Below are 7,200 nucleotides of genomic sequence, written 5' to 3'. Positions count from 1 at the left end.
TGGCTTTATCTTTTCTGGAATAGTTAAGACTTTTCCTTAGATAAAATCTATACCTAAGAAGTTGTGAAGCTTCTATAGATTGCCATTAGAAAGAAAATGCTTCAGCATCTTACTAAAGTAAGTTGCTTGCATTAGAGTAAGTAATTACCAGGTATACCACAAGCCATAGGTTTAGATAAACTCAAACCTATAATACTAGGAACAGGAAGTTTTGTTAAGTCCATTGAATAGACTTATTAACTAAAATTTCCTTTTATGTCCTTGTAATAGAAAATTTTAGGTTACTCCATGTGAATGGATTAAACCATAGTTCTATTGGCTTTCTTCTTAGTTTCTTATCTTGACAATCCATTACTTGTTTAAACTCACAATGGATTTTAATCACTAGTGTCTCCCAAGTCATAAGAAGGTGAGTTCCTAGAAACTCTCCCACTACGACAAGGCACCGTGAATTATGTCTAAGAAAACTAAATGGTATTGATCTCTTCGGTTGTGACAAGACAACAGAGGCAGTGGGATCATCATATGTTATATAAGATGATAGAACACTTTTAGAATCAAGAATTAAATATCTCCTTTATTTGCTACTTGTTTTTCAGACTTAGTCCTTTTCTTAGAAAAGTAGTATTTGTTTGAACAAACACTTTCTTATCTATTGACAATGGGATGGTCCACCCCTAATCACTTAGAATAGCTAACAAACCATGGTTAACAGTTCTAGCTTTTCTTAAGATTTTGATTAGGTCATCCATGAATCTAGTAATGATTTACATTAAGTACCCAACCATTACATCATTCTGAAATTGTATTACCATAGAAGGATTTAGGCAACGACTAGTAACTAATCATCAATATGCAACTCGAAATTTCTGGGGAGGTAAGTTTGGATATAATTCAAAAATCAATTTAATGATCTTTGAACTGCATACCTACTAACTATTTCTCCACCCCTATCAGTTCGCAAGATCTTTAACCGCTTACCTTAATGGTATTAACCATTGCTAGAAATTAATGAAATTTTTAAACATTTCAAATTTCTTTGCATAAGGTATAATCTAGAGTTATCGTTTTAAGAATACAACGAAAAACTCATATCCACCCCTGAATGTACATCCATCTGCGAATGAGATGAACTACTTTTAGTGGATATAGGCATATTAACTCTTTGCAGAGATTGATCTTGTCAAATCCACTATGAACAAGATACAAATGCCATAGATTAAAAAAATGGTAGTGTCTATTGATGACATAGGTTTAGTTACATCAAAGAGTTCTTAGAATACTGCAAGTGGATCCTGGTCACAGAATACCTAACTCATATTCCATACAGTTTTAATCCATTAATAGAAGATAGATATTAAACACTTGAGAAAGTGTAACTGTATTGTATCTGGAATTAGAAATATAAGAAAATTTCTGTTTGGATTCTAAAATTAAAGTCAAAAACTTAAATTCAACCAAATATAATGAGTAATTCTTTCTTGGACCACCACTACTAATACAAACTCTAAGTCAGATTTGCCCATACAAGTAGGAGATTTCTAAGATTGAGGATTTATATCAATTGGGAATAGAATTTCGGGATTATAATCATATGCGTCATTTAATTTCTTAAGAGAAAATATAATGACATGAAATGATTTATAGACCATTCATCCAATGATATGTTTTTAAAGCTAATTCGAAATGAATAAGCTAAGAGGAATTAGGATAATTTCGTTTATAAATAAGAATCCAACGATGCTTCGATTAGCGAAAGACAAAGTAATCTTATTTATGTAATCTTCTTGTTTCATATTGTAAAAATACTAGTCTAAGGTGTCATCAATTGATGAACAGCTAGATGTTGCATATACAATATTTATCTTTCGAGATCTTACACTATTATGTATGTCTAATGGTGAAAATCCATTAGGAATTTATCTCATTAGAAAAACAAACATGTTAGACCAACAATGAAGATTCGAAATTAAACTACAACTTAATAACAGAAAATAACATGGTTCAATATAAATTCATACACAATTCAGAAATTATAAACATATAGCAAGTAGGAATGACTAGTGAAAATACTAAAACATACAATCCTATATAATTTCCAAGGTTTTCAACAAACTGATACAGTGTCCCGGTAGGCGAGAGTCAAAGCATCATTTATTGAATAGAGTTGTCAGCTCATCTAAAATAGAAACCATTCTAGCAACCTTTTATTCGATCAAAATAAGAATCCAACGTTGTCCCGGTAGGCGAGAGTCAAGGTTATTCTCATTTTATGAGCTTCCACCATTGTTTCATGTTTTATGAGTTTATCTCTAAGTAGTCACCGTAGGGGAGAGTCTAAATAGAGACGAAAACTCACAAAACACTTATCAAAAGAAATCTTACGTTGTTAAATGCGTTCAACGAATAACCATCCATAGGGGGACGAAGTCTAGCGTCTCGAGGTTATATTGAAAACATTTAACTTTTGTAAGACCAACAATGGAGATCGAATATCTTAATAATAATCTAGCTCATTATTTAAAGTGAGTTGTATTTTCTTTGATTCTCTTTATTTAATCTATTTATTTTAAATATATATTTATTTAAAATTTCCAATTTAGAATGAAAAATTCTAAATATAAATTTTAATTTAATATTTATAAATTTTACTTAGATGGATATGAAAATAAAATGAATTATTTCCATCTTAGTAATAATTTCCAATAAATATTTAGAAAAATATTCAATTTAAGTTGTTACAAAATTAATTTAAATTAATTTACAACTCAAATTTTATTTTCTATAAATATATATATTGCATTTCGAAAAATTAAAGTATTTAAGAATACAATTTTCGAAAATGCATGTTAAAATAAAAAAAAAATTAATCCTGGAAAAATTATTCTAATTTAATGTTGGCCCAAAATTAATTAATAAAATTAATTTACAACAAAAAATATAATTTTCCTATTTAATTAAATATATAAGAAAAATTTCAAATATATAAGTATGATGATGAAAATCAACTTAAATATTAATTTTCTATTTAATTAAATACACTAGAAAAATACTTCAAGCAAAAATATCATCTATCTAGATTTTCCTTTGACTAATTAATTCAATTTCTAATAATATACTTTAATTCAATTTATTTTAAATTAATCAATAAATGAAAAAATCATTGATTTAAGTTGATCCAAGAATTAATTAAAATAAATAATTAATTTACAACATAATCTATTTTTCAAGATAAAATTCGAAATTCTAGCATTTAAGAAATGCAATTTTGGAAAATTGATTAATAAAATAAAGAAAAATATATTTTGAAAATTATTTAAATTTAGTTGAAAAAATAAATTTCAACTAAAAATAATTTTCTATTTAATTAAATGTCATGAAAAAGAAATATTTAAGTATGATGATAAAAATCAACTTAGATATTCAATTTTCAAATTAATTAAATGTATTGAATTCAAGAAATAAATAATTAAGTGTAGAGAAGGCTTAATTATTAGTCTCTAGTTTAATACTAGGAAAAATATACTTAAAACAAATTGTACCAAAATTAATTATATAAATAATTAATTTCACAATGTATAATATTTTCCTATTTAATATTAGAAATAATAAGTAGTCTAGAAATAACTATCTAGAAAATATTTTATTTGACTAAGTATCTTTTCCACAAAATTTGAAAAAAAATATCTAATCTAAGTTGTATTAGAAAAAATCTAGAACTTAAATATTTTTTTCAAATTTAAATTTAATTAAATATCAAAAATTAAGTTGTAACCACTTAATTTGAAAATATTCCATTTTAAGTTAATAATTGAAAAGATATTAACTTAAAAAATATCTAAAGAATCTTAATAACCAATGCCTAAAATTCCTCAACTTAATTTTGAAATTTGAAATTCAAAAGATATTCAGATTTAAGTTGGTTAGTTGTAGATAACTAAATATCAACTTAAATAAGAATATTTAATGAAAAATTTAAATTAAGTTCCAGAAAGAATCTAGATGGTTATAATTCTATATTTAATTAAATACAAGAAAATACATATAGTTTAGCTTAGAATAAAAAATTCTTTAAACTATAATTTTCTTAAATTAATTTCAAAATAAATGAAATTAATTATGTTGCTAATCAATTTTATTAGGTTAAACTAGTGTAATTAACCTAGTACAGTTGTTCAAATCAGGCAAATGGGCCTTCACAATTGGGGTGGTTCATGTGAGGGGGTGCTGGGTTCAGTATGTCGTACCCACTTCTATGGCTCCCAACTCTCACACAAGGCCCAAAAGAGAGGAATTTAACCTTAATAAGAACAACTGTTATTAATTGAATAAGTCCAATAACTAAATGGGCCTAAATAAATTCTATCAAGAACTATGATAATTTATTTTAGCAACAACAACCTATATGTATATATAATCAAATTAAACACATAGGCTCACACAGGCACACTTTGGATGGGTCCTATCATGTTGCTAGGTCATACACAGATGAAAGAAGATTGTAAATATACCTGTTACAAATTATTAACTTGACCAAGGGAGCCATCAGATCATTAGATCTGGCAAAAAGTAACCATGGCTATTTGCAATCAAGTAATAATAGGTTTTGAAAACTTACAAACAAGCTAAAACACATACTCCTGCAACAAGGTTAGCTGGATAGTTGGATGTAGGATTTATTTAATTTTAAATTAAATAATTAATTTCGAAATAATTAATTAATTAAAAAATAATTTTTCAAAATTTTTTTTAAAAAAAATTGAATCATTCAAAATTTAAAAAAAAATTTAAATTTAAAATTAAACCTACAATTTTGAAAAATTAGGTTTCAACCAACCTAAATATCATTTCAAAATTTGCTAACTACTTTTAAAATTTAAATGTTATTTTATAAATAAAAATTAAATAAAAATTAGAAAAGATAAGTTAAATATCTTTTCCAGATTTTAAATTTAATTTAAATAAATAAAATAACAAAATTTAAAAGTTAGCAAAATATCTTACATCTATTTAAAATTACATGATTATAATTATCTTATTTTAAATTTAAATAAGGTCAAAATATTTAAAAAAGATTTAATTTGAAAAATATATATAAAATCTGACCTTAAATATAAAATTAAGATAAGATATAATCAAATTTAAAAATAAGATAAATTTTTAAGCAAGAAGATAGATACTAATTCTATTCAAATTCAAATTACACTAATATCTTGAATTAAATTTAAAAAATATTAAATTAATTCAAAATGATAATTAGAATTGAATTAGGAATAGTAATAGTATAAATACAAAACTATACAAAAAATCGGAAGTTAATTCCATGAAAAAGCATGAAAAATCGAAGAAAAACGAAAAAATTGTGAACTGTACGGACAGTTTTCGCGATCGCAGGAAAATTCCAGCACAGCTCCGTTTTTTTCGAATCTTCAAAAAATCATAACTAATTCAAATAAAATCGAAATTGAGTTCTGTAAAAGGCTAACTTGCTTAATTTTTTCCATACTATCCAATAAAAATAATTCCAGAAACAAAATCGCAATTATTTTTCACGAAAATTTACAAACATCAATCAATCATCAAATAACACTCAATACAACATGATACCATCCAAAAATCATACAAACAATCGTTTTAAAGTCCAAATTTCTTGTAAGTAAATCAATTACCATGGCTCTGAGGCCAGTTGTTGGAATTTATTTTACCAGGATCTTAGATGTACTCACAAGTATGTTTATTAACATCCTAAATAAGAACTTTCTAAAACGATAAATTAAACACATATAAAGTTTAAGAAACCTTACATTGGGTGCAGCGGAATAATATGACTCCTTCCGTTCAGATATCTAGCCCTTGATTCCTTTCTGTAGCAGAGCATTATCAATATCTGAACCTGGATCTCTTTCTCTGAATCTTTGATGCTTAAACTCCTTTGCTGATGATCTTTCTTCATGATCTTCCTCACTATGATTGAGGTATTGCTTGATGTGTGTGGGCACTACTCTAATCACTAAGGTAATTTCGAAATTCAAAGGAAGAATAAAGAGAGAGAGTGGCGGCTAGAGAAGAGAGAGAGGAGGCTCAGGTTTTTTTGATTCAGAAAGTGTAATTTTCCTGAAGCCTTCACTATCTATTTATAGCATTCCACTAGGGTTAGATTTGAATTATATGGCATTAAAATAATGAAAAAATCAACTTAAAATACCTACAATAGGTGTCCGGCCATACACTTAGTGGATTGGGCCTTGCTTTTTGCAATTTTGCAATTTTAACACCTTTTGTATCTGATTTTCTCAAAAATGCCAATTTCCTAATTCAACCATTTAAATGCCAATTCTAACTATTTAATAACTATAAATAATTATTAAATAATATTGTCATTTATCATATTTATTAATTGAACCATACAAAGTATAATAATTAACAAATATGCCCCTATAAATTCTTTCTTTACAATTTCACCCTTACTTAGTGAAAAATTCACAAATAGACATAGTCTAATTTGAGAATTATAATTGATTAATCAAAACCAATTACACGAGTCTTACAAGCAATATTATCTCAACTAGTGGGGGGACCATGGGTCTATATAACCGAGCTTCCAATAAGTAGATCAAGAATTTAGCACTAAAATTCACTAACTTATTAATTCTTCGTTGAATCCACGCATAGAACTTAGAATTGCACTCTCAGTATATAGAATGCTCTATATGTTCCACCATATAGACACATCATTAGTTATCCATTGTTATAATCCTAATGTGATCAATGATCCTCTATATGAATGATCTACACAGTAAAGGGATTAGATTACCGTAACACCCTACAATGTATTTATTCCTTAAAACACTTGACCCCGTATAAATGATATTTCAGCTTATGTGAAATGAGATCTCCACCATTTATTTTGGTTTGGTCAAGCTCGAAGGAGACTATCCTTTGCTTACTATTCGCCAGATAGAAGCTATAGATTCCTTATTTATGCTAGCGCTCCCACTCAATTGCACTACCGTGTTCCCAAAATGTACGTATCACCCTGACCTAAAAGTAGGCTTAACTAACAATTCAAGGAACACGAATAGCCTTTCAAGATTGAGCCTAATCATAACAGGATTAAGATCATTTGATCTAGGATCAACTTGGCGATAGTGACTTGAATAGATTCTACGATAAGTTTAATTAAATCTAAGTCAAAGTTTA

This window comes from Cannabis sativa, chromosome 4, assembly GCF_029168945.1.
Source record: "Cannabis sativa cultivar Pink pepper isolate KNU-18-1 chromosome 4, ASM2916894v1, whole genome shotgun sequence".
In the NCBI taxonomy this organism is placed as follows: domain Eukaryota; kingdom Viridiplantae; phylum Streptophyta; class Magnoliopsida; order Rosales; family Cannabaceae; genus Cannabis; species Cannabis sativa.
This window is presented reverse-complemented; position numbering follows the sequence as displayed.